Raw genomic sequence first — 13,409 nt, forward strand, 5'->3', positions numbered from 1 at the left:
CAAACTGTGCAAGGATGGAGGTTGTAGGAGCAAGGAGAAGTTGTCTGTAAAGTTGGTGGATGCCTATTTTCCATTTTGCAGTCCCTTGTCTCCCTCTTGTGGCCTCCTGGAGGCAACTAGCTGTGCAAAAAAAAGACAGCCTGGCGGCCGGCTGTTGCAGTGTTGCCCCCTCAGGCAACACTGAGTGACTGACTGAGCCTCAGCGTCTTATATAAAGTTCAGACGGAACTTTGCACGTGTCATAGTGGAGCCCTCAGGATTCCAGAGCCAGCTTTCTGACATCATAATGGGGCCTCAGAGATAAAAGCCTGGGCCCAGGCAGTGTTGGTCAGTGCTGCTCAGCAGGCAGCACTGGACTGGACTGGATTACAGCTGATACAAGGTGTGAAGGAACAAGGGGTGGCTGTGGGCATGCACTTGCTGCCGCTGCCAGTGTTTATCTGCATGGCAGCAGGGCATTTGGGCGTTGCCAGGAAGGCGTTTTTATGTAGATTCCTCCTCTTTCAGCACTGCATTGTGGTGCAAGCAAAAGAAGCAAATCCTGTCTGGCTTCCTCTCCGGCCTTTATTCACCTCCCGTGTAGCTGTGAGTGTGTGAGCCTGCAGGGCCCCATGGAATTGCCTAGAAGTAGGCTGAATCGCTGCAAGGGCTGAACAGCAGTATCGGGCAGGCTCGGGCAACGCGCGGCCCGTTCGGGTTATCGCTTCTCGGCCTTTTGGCTAAGATCAAGTGTAGTATCTGTTCTTATCAGTTTAATATCTGATACGTCCCCTATCTGGGGACCATATATTAAATGGATTTTTAGAACAGGGAGATGGAAATAGAGCTTGCTCTGTCCACTCCACGCATTGACCTGGTATTGCAGTATTTCCAGGACCGGTGCACCCTTTCCTTATGTGTTGACTAAAAGCAGATTCCAAAAGTGTTTTTTGTCTTTGCTATTGTTTCTGTCTTTCTGAAGGGATCTCCCCTTTTAATCCCATTATTTCAACACCTGTTGGACAATGCATGAGTGATAATGAGCTCATTGATTAAATGCAATTAATGAATAGATTGCCACCTCTTGTTGTGTGTCGTCTGTGTTTCTGTGTTTCCGGCATTTCACATTGGAACACCTCATTCACCTTCCTTGTCTTCTCTCCGCCCTCCCTTTTAGGTAAGTTAAAGAGCTGCACCTGAGCCAGCCACTGATTGATTGATTGATTGATTGATTGATTGATTGATTGATTGATTGATTGATGCAGCACAACAGTCAAATAGTGGAGTGGAGTAGGGGAACAGCAAACAGCCAATAAAGCAGCCCGCCCGCTCGCCTGCCCGCCACAATGGACCTACCTGTGTACACTAGATGGATGTGATGGAATGTACTGTCGTCCCTACATTTCAAGAAGAAGTAAGAATTGCAGTTGCAACAAAGCCTTGCTTGCCTACAAAGAGAGCAGCAATTTGGATTTGTTACTATGTTACCTAGAAGAATAACAAACTGTGCAAGGATGGAGGTTGTAGGAGCAAGGAGAAGTTGTCTGTAAAGTTGGTGGATGCCTATTTTCCATTTTGCAGTCCCTTGTCTCCCACTTGTGGCCTCCTGGAGGCAACTAGCTGTGCAAAAAAAAGACAGCCTGGCGGCCGGCTGTTGCAGTGTTGCCCTCTCAGGCAACACTGAGTGACTGACTGAGCCTCACCGTCTTATATAAAGTTCAGACGGAACTTTGCACGTGTCATAGTGGAGCCCTCAGGATTCCAGAGCCAGCTTTCTGACATCATAATGGGGCCTCAGAGATAAAAGCCTGGGCCCAGGCAGTGTTGGTCAGTGCTGCTCAGCAGGCAGCACTGGACTGGACTGGATTACAGCTGATACAAGGTGTGAAGGAACAAGGGGTGGCTGTGGGCATGCACTTGCTGCCGCTGCCAGTGTTTATCTGCATGGCAGCAGGGCATTTGGGCGTTGCCAGGAAGGCATTTTTATGTAGATTCCTCCTCTTTCAGCACTGCATTGTGGTGCAAGCAAAAGAAGCAAATCCTGTCTGGCTTCCTCTCCGGCCTTTATTCACCTCCCGTGTAGCTGTGAGTGTGTGAGCCTGCAGGGCCCCATGGAATTGCCTAGAAGTAGGCTGAATCGCTGCAAGGGCTGAACAGCAGTATCGGGCAGGCTCGGGCAACGCGCGGCTCGTTCGGGTTATCGCTTCTCGGCCTTTTGGCTAAGATCAAGTGTAGTATCTGTTCTTATCAGTTTAATATCTGATACGTCCCCTATCTGGGGACCATATATTAAATGGATTTTTAGAACAGGGAGATGGAAATAGAGCTTGCTCTGTCCACTCCACGCATTGACCTGGTATTGCAGTATTTCCAGGACCGGTGCACCCTTTCCTTATGTGTTGACTAAAAGCAGATTCCAAAAGTGTTTTTTGTCTTTGCTATTGTTTCTGTCTTTCTGAAGGGATCTCCCCTTTTAATCCCATTATTTCAACACCTGTTGGACAATGCATGAGTGATAATGAGCTCATTGATTAAATGCAATTAATGAATAGATTGCCACCTCTTGTTGTGTGTCGTCTGTGTTTCTGTGTTTCCGGCATTTCACATTGGAACACCTCATTCACCTTCCTTGTCTTCTCTCCGCCCTCCCTTTTAGGTAAGTTAAAGAGCTGCACCTGAGCCAGCCACTGATTGATTGATTGATTGATTGATTGATTGATTGATTGATTGATTGATTGATTGATGCAGCACAACAGTCAAATAGTGGAGTGGAGTAGGGGAACAGCAAACAGCCAATAAAGCAGCCCGCCCGCTCGCCTGCCCGCCACAATGGACCTACCTGTGTACACTAGATGGATGTGATGGAATGTACTGTCGTCCCTACATTTCAAGAAGAAGTAAGAATTGCAGTTGCAACAAAGCCTTGCTTGCCTACAAAGAGAGCAGCAATTTGGATTTGTTACTATGTTACCTAGAAGAATAACAAACTGTGCAAGGATGGAGGTTGTAGGAGCAAGGAGAAGTTGTCTGTAAAGTTGGTGGATGCCTATTTTCCATTTTGCAGTCCCTTGTCTCCCTCTTGTGGCCTCCTGGAGGCAACTAGCTGTGCAAAAAAAAGACAGCCTGGCGGCCGGCTGTTGCAGTGTTGCCCTCTCAGGCAACACTGAGTGACTGACTGAGCCTCACCGTCTTATATAAAGTTCAGACAGAACTTTGCACGTGTCATAGTGGAGCCCTCAGGATTCCAGAGCCAGCTTTCTGACATCATAATGGGGCCTCAGAGATAAAAGCCTGGGCCCAGGCAGTGTTGGTCAGTGCTGCTCAGCAGGCAGCACTGGACTGGACTGGATTACAGCTGATACAAGGTGTGAAGGAACAAGGGGTGGCTGTGGGCATGCACTTGCTGCCGCTGCCAGTGTTTATCTGCATGGCAGCAGGGCATTTGGGCGTTGCCAGGAAGGCGTTTTTATGTAGATTCCTCCTCTTTCAGCACTGCATTGTGGTGCAAGCAAAAGAAGCAAATCCTGTCTGGCTTCCTCTCCGGCCTTTATTCACCTCCCGTGTAGCTGTGAGTGTGTGAGCCTGCAGGGCCCCATGGAATTGCCTAGAAGTAGGCTGAATCGCTGCAAGGGCTGAACAGCAGTATCGGGCAGGCTCGGGCAACGCGCGGCCCGTTCGGGTTATCGCTTCTCGGCCTTTTGGCTAAGATCAAGTGTAGTATCTGTTCTTATCAGTTTAATATCTGATACGTCCCTTATCTGGGGACCATATATTAAATGGATTTTTAGAACAGGGAGATGGAAATAGAGCTTGCTCTGTCCACTCCACGCATTGACCTGGTATTGCAGTATTTCCAGGACCGGTGCACCCTTTCCTTATGTGTTGACTAAAAGCAGATTCCAAAAGTGTTTTTTGTCTTTGCTATTGTTTCTGTCTTTCTGAAGGGATCTCCCCTTTTAATCCCATTATTTCAACACCTGTTGGACAATGCATGAGTGATAATGAGCTCATTGATTAAATGCAATTAATGAATAGATTGCCACCTCTTGTTGTGTGTCGTCTGTGTTTCTGTGTTTCCGGCATTTCACATTGGAACACCTCATTCACCTTCCTTGTCTTCTCTCCGCCCTCCCTTTTAGGTAAGTTAAAGAGCTGCACCTGAGCCAGCCACTGATTGATTGATTGATTGATTGATTGATTGATTGATTGATTGATTGATTGATTGATTGATGCAGCACAACAGTCAAATAGTGGAGTGGAGTAGGGGAACAGCAAACAGCCAATAAAGCAGCCCGCCCGCTCGCCTGCCCGCCACAATGGACCTACCTGTGTACACTAGATGGATGTGATGGAATGTACTGTCGTCCCTACATTTCAAGAAGAAGTAAGAATTGCAGTTGCAACAAAGCCTTGCTTGCCTACAAAGAGAGCAGCAATTTGGATTTGTTACTATGTTACCTAGAAGAATAACAAACTGTGCAAGGATGGAGGTTGTAGGAGCAAGGAGAAGTTGTCTGTAAAGTTGGTGGATGCCTATTTTCCATTTTGCAGTCCCTTGTCTCCCTCTTGTGGCCTCCTGGAGGCAACTAGCTGTGCAAAAAAAAGACAGCCTGGCGGCCGGCTGTTGCAGTGTTGCCCTCTCAGGCAACACTGAGTGACTGACTGAGCCTCACCGTCTTATATAAAGTTCAGACGGAACTTTGCACGTGTCATAGTGGAGCCCTCAGGATTCCAGAGCCAGCTTTCTGACATCATAATGGGGCCTCAGAGATAAAAGCCTGGGCCCAGGCAGTGTTGGTCAGTGCTGCTCAGCAGGCAGCACTGGACTGGACTGGATTACAGCTGATACAAGGTGTGAAGGAACAAGGGGTGGCTGTGGGCATGCACTTGCTGCCGCTGCCAGTGTTTATCTGCATGGCAGCAGGGCATTTGGGCGTTGCCAGGAAGGCGTTTTTATGTAGATTCCTCCTCTTTCAGCACTGCATTGTGGTGCAAGCAAAAGAAGCAAATCCTGTCTGGCTTCCTCTCCGGCCTTTATTCACCTCCCGTGTAGCTGTGAGTGTGTGAGCCTGCAGGGCCCCATGGAATTGCCTAGAAGTAGGCTGAATCGCTGCAAGGGCTGAACAGCAGTATCGGGCAGGCTCGGGCAACGCGCGGCCCGTTCGGGTTATCGCTTCTCGGCCTTTTGGCTAAGATCAAGTGTAGTATCTGTTCTTATCAGTTTAATATCTGATACGTCCCCTATCTGGGGACCATATATTAAATGGATTTTTAGAACAGGGAGATGGAAATAGAGCTTGCTCTGTCCACTCCACGCATTGACCTGGTATTGCAGTATTTCCAGGACCGGTGCACCCTTTCCTTATGTGTTGACTAAAAGCAGATTCCAAAAGTGTTTTTTGTCTTTGCTATTGTTTCTGTCTTTCTGAAGGGATCTCCCCTTTTAATCCCATTATTTCAACACCTGTTGGACAATGCATGAGTGATAATGAGCTCATTGATTAAATGCAATTAATGAATAGATTGCCACCTCTTGTTGTGTGTCGTCTGTGTTTCTGTGTTTCCGGCATTTCACATTGGAACACCTCATTCACCTTCCTTGTCTTCTCTCCGCCCTCCCTTTTAGGTAAGTTAAAGAGCTGCACCTGAGCCAGCCACTGATTGATTGATTGATTGATTGATTGATTGATTGATTGATTGATTGATTGATGCAGCACAACAGTCAAATAGTGGAGTGGAGTAGGGGAACAGCAAACAGCCAATAAAGCAGCCCGCCCGCTCGCCTGCCCGCCACAATGGACCTACCTGTGTACACTAGATGGATGTGATGGAATGTACTGTCGTCCCTACATTTCAAGAAGAAGTAAGAATTGCAGTTGCAACAAAGCCTTGCTTGCCTACAAAGAGAGCAGCAATTTGGATTTGTTACTATGTTACCTAGAAGAATAACAAACTGTGCAAGGATGGAGGTTGTAGGAGCAAGGAGAAGTTGTCTGTAAAGTTGGTGGATGCCTATTTTCCATTTTGCAGTCCCTTGTCTCCCTCTTGTGGCCTCCTGGAGGCAACTAGCTGTGCAAAAAAAAGACAGCCTGGCGGCCGGCTGTTGCAGTGTTGCCCTCTCAGGCAACACTGAGTGACTGACTGAGCCTCACCGTCTTATATAAAGTTCAGACGGAACTTTGCACGTGTCATAGTGGAGCCCTCAGGATTCCAGAGCCAGCTTTCTGACATCATAATGGGGCCTCAGAGATAAAAGCCTGGGCCCAGGCAGTGTTGGTCAGTGCTGCTCAGCAGGCAGCACTGGACTGGACTGGATTACAGCTGATACAAGGTGTGAAGGAACAAGGGGTGGCTGTGGGCATGCACTTGCTGCCGCTGCCAGTGTTTATCTGCATGGCAGCAGGGCATTTGGGCGTTGCCAGGAAGGCGTTTTTATGTAGATTCCTCCTCTTTCAGCACTGCATTGTGGTGCAAGCAAAAGAAGCAAATCCTGTCTGGCTTCCTCTCCGGCCTTTATTCACCTCCCGTGTAGCTGTGAGTGTGTGAGCCTGCAGGGCCCCATGGAATTGCCTAGAAGTAGGCTGAATCGCTGCAAGGGCTGAACAGCAGTATCGGGCAGGCTCGGGCAACGCGCGGCCCGTTCGGGTTATCGCTTCTCGGCCTTTTGGCTAAGATCAAGTGTAGTATCTGTTCTTATCAGTTTAATATCTGATACGTCCCCTATCTGGGGACCATATATTAAATGGATTTTTAGAACAGGGAGATGGAAATAGAGCTTGCTCTGTCCACTCCACGCATTGACCTGGTATTGCAGTATTTCCAGGACCGGTGCACCCTTTCCTTATGTGTTGACTAAAAGCAGATTCCAAAAGTGTTTTTTGTCTTTGCTATTGTTTCTGTCTTTCTGAAGGGATCTCCCCTTTTAATCCCATTATTTCAACACCTGTTGGACAATGCATGAGTGATAATGAGCTCATTGATTAAATGCAATTAATGAATAGATTGCCACCTCTTGTTGTGTGTCGTCTGTGTTTCTGTGTTTCCGGCATTTCACATTGGAACACCTCATTCACCTTCCTTGTCTTCTCTCCGCCCTCCCTTTTAGGTAAGTTAAAGAGCTGCACCTGAGCCAGCCACTGATTGATTGATTGATTGATTGATTGATTGATTGATTGATTGATTGATTGATGCAGCACAACAGTCAAATAGTGGAGTGGAGTAGGGGAACAGCAAACAGCCAATAAAGCAGCCCGCCCGCTCGCCTGCCCGCCACAATGGACCTACCTGTGTACACTAGATGGATGTGATGGAATGTACTGTCGTCCCTACATTTCAAGAAGAAGTAAGAATTGCAGTTGCAACAAAGCCTTGCTTGCCTACAAAGAGAGCAGCAATTTGGATTTGTTACTATGTTACCTAGAAGAATAACAAACTGTGCAAGGATGGAGGTTGTAGGAGCAAGGAGAAGTTGTCTGTAAAGTTGGTGGATGCCTATTTTCCATTTTGCAGTCCCTTGTCTCCCTCTTGTGGCCTCCTGGAGGCAACTAGCTGTGCAAAAAAAAGACAGCCTGGCGGCCGGCTGTTGCAGTGTTGCCCTCTCAGGCAACACTGAGTGACTGACTGAGCCTCACCGTCTTATATAAAGTTCAGACGGAACTTTGCACGTGTCATAGTGGAGCCCTCAGGATTCCAGAGCCAGCTTTCTGACATCATAATGGGGCCTCAGAGATAAAAGCCTGGGCCCAGGCAGTGTTGGTCAGTGCTGCTCAGCAGGCAGCACTGGACTGGACTGGATTACAGCTGATACAAGGTGTGAAGGAACAAGGGGTGGCTGTGGGCATGCACTTGCTGCCGCTGCCAGTGTTTATCTGCATGGCAGCAGGGCATTTGGGCGTTGCCAGGAAGGCGTTTTTATGTAGATTCCTCCTCTTTCAGCACTGCATTGTGGTGCAAGCAAAAGAAGCAAATCCTGTCTGGCTTCCTCTCCGGCCTTTATTCACCTCCCGTGTAGCTGTGAGTGTGTGAGCCTGCAGGGCCCCATGGAATTGCCTAGAAGTAGGCTGAATCGCTGCAAGGGCTGAACAGCAGTATCGGGCAGGCTCGGGCAACGCGCGGCCCGTTCGGGTTATCGCTTCTCGGCCTTTTGGCTAAGATCAAGTGTAGTATCTGTTCTTATCAGTTTAATATCTGATACGTCCCCTATCTGGGGACCATATATTAAATGGATTTTTAGAACAGGGAGATGGAAATAGAGCTTGCTCTGTCCACTCCACGCATTGACCTGGTATTGCAGTATTTCCAGGACCGGTGCACCCTTTCCTTATGTGTTGACTAAAAGCAGATTCCAAAAGTGTTTTTTGTCTTTGCTATTGTTTCTGTCTTTCTGAAGGGATCTCCCCTTTTAATCCCATTATTTCAACACCTGTTGGACAATGCATGAGTGATAATGAGCTCATTGATTAAATGCAATTAATGAATAGATTGCCACCTCTTGTTGTGTGTCGTCTGTGTTTCTGTGTTTCCGGCATTTCACATTGGAACACCTCATTCACCTTCCTTGTCTTCTCTCCGCCCTCCCTTTTAGGTAAGTTAAAGAGCTGCACCTGAGCCAGCCACTTGATTGATTGATTGATTGATTGATTGATTGATTGATTGATTGATTGATTGATTGATGCAGCACAACAGTCAAATAGTGGAGTGGAGTAGGGGAACAGCAAACAGCCAATAAAGCAGCCCGCCCGCTCGCCTGCCCGCCACAATGGACCTACCTGTGTACACTAGATGGATGTGATGGAATGTACTGTCGTCCCTACATTTCAAGAAGTAAGAATTGCAGTTGCAACAAAGCCTTGCTTGCCTACAAAGAGAGCAGCAATTTGGATTTGTTACTATGTTACCTAGAAGAATAACAAACTGTGCAAGGATGGAGGTTGTAGGAGCAAGGAGAAGTTGTCTGTAAAGTTGGTGGATGCCTATTTTCCATTTTGCAGTCCCTTGTCTCCCTCTTGTGGCCTCCTGGAGGCAACTAGCTGTGCAAAAAAAAGACAGCCTGGCGGCCGGCTGTTGCAGTGTTGCCCTCTCAGGCAACACTGAGTGACTGACTGAGCCTCACCGTCTTATATAAAGTTCAGACGGAACTTTGCACGTGTCATAGTGGAGCCCTCAGGATTCCAGAGCCAGCTTTCTGACATCATAATGGGGCCTCAGAGATAAAAGCCTGGGCCCAGGCAGTGTTGGTCAGTGCTGCTCAGCAGGCAGCACTGGACTGGACTGGATTACAGCTGATACAAGGTGTGAAGGAACAAGGGGTGGCTGTGGGCATGCACTTGCTGCCGCTGCCAGTGTTTATCTGCATGGCAGCAGGGCATTTGGGCGTTGCCAGGAAGGCGTTTTTATGTAGATTCCTCCTCTTTCAGCACTGCATTGTGGTGCAAGCAAAAGAAGCAAATCCTGTCTGGCTTCCTCTCCGGCCTTTATTCACCTCCCGTGTAGCTGTGAGTGTGTGAGCCTGCAGGGCCCCATGGAATTGCCTAGAAGTAGGCTGAATCGCTGCAAGGGCTGAACAGCAGTATCGGGCAGGCTCGGGCAACGCGCGGCCCGTTCGGGTTATCGCTTCTCGGCCTTTTGGCTAAGATCAAGTGTAGTATCTGTTCTTATCAGTTTAATATCTGATACGTCCCCTATCTGGGGACCATATATTAAATGGATTTTTAGAACAGGGAGATGGAAATAGAGCTTGCTCTGTCCACTCCACGCATTGACCTGGTATTGCAGTATTTCCAGGACCGGTGCACCCTTTCCTTATGTGTTGACTAAAAGCAGATTCCAAAAGTGTTTTTTGTCTTTGCTATTGTTTCTGTCTTTCTGAAGGGATCTCCCCTTTTAATCCCATTATTTCAACACCTGTTGGACAATGCATGAGTGATAATGAGCTCATTGATTAAATGCAATTAATGAATAGATTGCCACCTCTTGTTGTGTGTCGTCTGTGTTTCTGTGTTTCCGGCATTTCACATTGGAACACCTCATTCACCTTCCTTGTCTTCTCTCCGCCCTCCCTTTTAGGTAAGTTAAAGAGCTGCACCTGAGCCAGCCACTGATTGATTGATTGATTGATTGATTGATTGATTGATTGATTGATTGATTGATTGATTGATTGATTGATTGATGCAGCACAACAGTCAAATAGTGGAGTGGAGTAGGGGAACAGCAAACAGCCAATAAAGCAGCCCGCCCGCTCGCCTGCCCGCCACAATGGACCTACCTGTGTACACTAGATGGATGTGATGGAATGTACTGTCGTCCCTACATTTCAAGAAGAAGTAAGAATTGCAGTTGCAACAAAGCCTTGCTTGCCTACAAAGAGAGCAGCAATTTGGATTTGTTACTATGTTACCTAGAAGAATAACAAACTGTGCAAGGATGGAGGTTGTAGGAGCAAGGAGAAGTTGTCTGTAAAGTTGGTGGATGCCTATTTTCCATTTTGCAGTCCCTTGTCTCCCTCTTGTGGCCTCCTGGAGGCAACTAGCTGTGCAAAAAAAAGACAGCCTGGCGGCCGGCTGTTGCAGTGTTGCCCTCTCAGGCAACACTGAGTGACTGACTGAGCCTCACCGTCTTATATAAAGTTCAGACGGAACTTTGCACGTGTCATAGTGGAGCCCTCAGGATTCCAGAGCCAGCTTTCTGACATCATAATGGGGCCTCAGAGATAAAAGCCTGGGCCCAGGCAGTGTTGGTCAGTGCTGCTCAGCAGGCAGCACTGGACTGGACTGGATTACAGCTGATACAAGGTGTGAAGGAACAAGGGGTGGCTGTGGGCATGCACTTGCTGCCGCTGCCAGTGTTTATCTGCATGGCAGCAGGGCATTTGGGCGTTGCCAGGAAGGCGTTTTTATGTAGATTCCTCCTCTTTCAGCACTGCATTGTGGTGCAAGCAAAAGAAGCAAATCCTGTCTGGCTTCCTCTCCGGCCTTTATTCACCTCCCGTGTAGCTGTGAGTGTGTGAGCCTGCAGGGCCCCATGGAATTGCCTAGAAGTAGGCTGAATCGCTGCAAGGGCTGAACAGCAGTATCGGGCAGGCTCGGGCAACGCGCGGCCCGTTCGGGTTATCGCTTCTCGGCCTTTTGGCTAAGATCAAGTGTAGTATCTGTTCTTATCAGTTTAATATCTGATACGTCCCCTATCTGGGGACCATATATTAAATGGATTTTTAGAACAGGGAGATGGAAATAGAGCTTGCTCTGTCCACTCCACGCATTGACCTGGTATTGCAGTATTTCCAGGACCGGTGCACCCTTTCCTTATGTGTTGACTAAAAGCAGATTCCAAAAGTGTTTTTTGTCTTTGCTATTATTTCTGTCTTTCTGAAGGGATCTCCCCTTTTAATCCCATTATTTCAACACCTGTTGGACAATGCATGAGTGATAAAGAGCTCATTGATTAAATGCAATTAATGAATAGATTGCCACCTCTTGTTGTGTGTCGTCTGTGTTTCTGTGTTTCCGGCATTTCACATTGGAACACCTCATTCACCTTCCTTGTCTTCTCTCCGCCCTCCCTTTTAGGTAAGTTAAAGAGCTGCACCTGAGCCAGCCACTGATTGATTGATTGATTGATTGATTGATTGATTGATTGATTGATTGATTGATTGATTGATGCAGCACAACAGTCAAATAGTGGAGTGGAGTAGGGGAACAGCAAACAGCCAATAAAGCAGCCCGCCCGCTCGCCTGCCCGCCACAATGGACCTACCTGTGTACACTAGATGGATGTGATGGAATGTACTGTCGTCCCTACATTTCAAGAAGAAGTAAGAATTGCAGTTGCAACAAAGCCTTGCTTGCCTACAAAGAGAGCAGCAATTTGGATTTGTTACTATGTTACCTAGAAGAATAACAAACTGTGCAAGGATGGAGGTTGTAGGAGCAAGGAGAAGTTGTCTGTAAAGTTGGTGGATGCCTATTTTCCATTTTGCAGTCCCTTGTCTCCCTCTTGTGGCCTCCTGGAGGCAACTAGCTGTGCAAAAAAAAGACAGCCTGGCGGCCGGCTGTTGCAGTGTTGCCCTCTCAGGCAACACTGAGTGACTGACTGAGCCTCACCGTCTTATATAAAGTTCAGACGGAACTTTGCACGTGTCATAGTGGAGCCCTCAGGATTCCAGAGCCAGCTTTCTGACATCATAATGGGGCCTCAGAGATAAAAGCCTGGGCCCAGGCAGTGTTGGTCAGTGCTGCTCAGCAGGCAGCACTGGACTGGACTGGATTACAGCTGATACAAGGTGTGAAGGAACAAGGGGTGGCTGTGGGCATGCACTTGCTGCCGCTGCCAGTGTTTATCTGCATGGCAGCAGGGCATTTGGGCGTTGCCAGGAAGGCGTTTTTATGTAGATTCCTCCTCTTTCAGCACTGCATTGTGGTGCAAGCAAAAGAAGCAAATCCTGTCTGGCTTCCTCTCCGGCCTTTATTCACCTCCCGTGTAGCTGTGAGTGTGTGAGCCTGCAGGGCCCCATGGAATTGCCTAGAAGTAGGCTGAATCGCTCCAAGGGCTGAACAGCAGTATCGGGCAGGCTCGGGCAACGCGCGGCCCGTTCGGGTTATCGCTTCTCGGCCTTTTGGCTAAGATCAAGTGTAGTATCTGTTCTTATCAGTTTAATATCTGATACGTCCCCTATCTGGGGACCATATATTAAATGGATTTTTAGAACAGGGAGATGGAAATAGAGCTTGCTCTGTCCACTCCACGCATTGACCTGGTATTGCAGTATTTCCAGGACCGGTGCACCCTTTCCTTATGTGTTGACTAAAAGCAGATTCCAAAAGTGTTTTTTGTCTTTGCTATTGTTTCTGTCTTTCTGAAGGGATCTCCCCTTTTAATCCCATTATTTCAACACCTGTTGGACAATGCATGAGTGATAATGAGCTCATTGATTAAATGCAATTAATGAATAGATTGCCACCTCTTGTTGTGTGTCGTCTGTGTTTCTGTGTTTCCGGCATTTCACATTGGAACACCTCATTCACCTTCCTTGTCTTCTCTCCGCCCTCCCTTTTAGGTAAGTTAAAGAGCTGCACCTGAGCCAGCCACTGATTGATTGATTGATTGATTGATTGATTGATTGATTGATTGATTGATGCAGCACAACAGTCAAATAGTGGAGTGGAGTAGGGGAACAGCAAACAGCCAATAAAGCAGCCCGCCCGCTCGCCTGCCCGCCACAATGGACCTACCTGTGTACACTAGATGGATGTGATGGAATGTACTGTTGTCCCTACATTTCAAGAAGAAGTAAGAATTGCAGTTGCAACAAAGCCTTGCTTGCCTACAAAGAGAGCAGCAATTTGGATTTGTTACTATGTTACCTAGAAGAATAACAAACTGTGCAAGGATGGAGGTTGTAGGAGCAAGGAGAAGTTGTCTGTAAAGTTGGTGGA

General features: G+C 47.7%; 9 non-coding genes across 9 annotated transcripts; all 9 read left to right on the forward strand.

Annotated features, from left to right (window-relative positions):
- Nucleotides 1–699: 699 nt before the first annotated feature.
- On the forward strand, nt 700–890 carry LOC142688533 (U2 spliceosomal RNA). Its single transcript, XR_012857608.1, has one exon. It is a non-coding gene; the product is annotated as a U2 spliceosomal RNA (small nuclear RNA).
- Nucleotides 891–2,178: 1,288 nt separating this feature from the next.
- Nucleotides 2,179–2,369, forward strand: LOC142688534 (U2 spliceosomal RNA). Its single transcript, XR_012857609.1, has one exon. It is a non-coding gene; the product is annotated as a U2 spliceosomal RNA (small nuclear RNA).
- Nucleotides 2,370–3,661: 1,292 nt separating this feature from the next.
- On the forward strand, nt 3,662–3,852 carry LOC142688775 (U2 spliceosomal RNA). Its single transcript, XR_012857828.1, has one exon. It is a non-coding gene; the product is annotated as a U2 spliceosomal RNA (small nuclear RNA).
- Nucleotides 3,853–5,148: 1,296 nt separating this feature from the next.
- LOC142688535 (U2 spliceosomal RNA) lies at nt 5,149–5,339 on the forward strand. The gene has a single exon (XR_012857610.1). It is a non-coding gene; the product is annotated as a U2 spliceosomal RNA (small nuclear RNA).
- A 1,288-nt stretch (nt 5,340–6,627) lies between these two features.
- Nucleotides 6,628–6,818, forward strand: LOC142688536 (U2 spliceosomal RNA). The gene has a single exon (XR_012857611.1). It is a non-coding gene; the product is annotated as a U2 spliceosomal RNA (small nuclear RNA).
- Nucleotides 6,819–8,106: 1,288 nt separating this feature from the next.
- LOC142688539 (U2 spliceosomal RNA) lies at nt 8,107–8,297 on the forward strand. Its single transcript, XR_012857613.1, has one exon. It is a non-coding gene; the product is annotated as a U2 spliceosomal RNA (small nuclear RNA).
- A 1,290-nt stretch (nt 8,298–9,587) lies between these two features.
- Nucleotides 9,588–9,778, forward strand: LOC142688540 (U2 spliceosomal RNA). Its single transcript, XR_012857614.1, has one exon. It is a non-coding gene; the product is annotated as a U2 spliceosomal RNA (small nuclear RNA).
- A 1,308-nt stretch (nt 9,779–11,086) lies between these two features.
- LOC142688541 (U2 spliceosomal RNA) lies at nt 11,087–11,277 on the forward strand. The gene has a single exon (XR_012857615.1). It is a non-coding gene; the product is annotated as a U2 spliceosomal RNA (small nuclear RNA).
- A 1,296-nt stretch (nt 11,278–12,573) lies between these two features.
- Nucleotides 12,574–12,764, forward strand: LOC142688542 (U2 spliceosomal RNA). Its single transcript, XR_012857616.1, has one exon. It is a non-coding gene; the product is annotated as a U2 spliceosomal RNA (small nuclear RNA).
- The last annotated feature ends 645 nt before the right edge of the window (nt 12,765–13,409 follow it).

The sequence above is a fragment of the Rhinoderma darwinii genome, assembly GCF_050947455.1.
Source record: "Rhinoderma darwinii isolate aRhiDar2 chromosome 5 unlocalized genomic scaffold, aRhiDar2.hap1 SUPER_5_unloc_26, whole genome shotgun sequence".
NCBI lineage: Eukaryota > Metazoa > Chordata > Amphibia > Anura > Rhinodermatidae > Rhinoderma > Rhinoderma darwinii.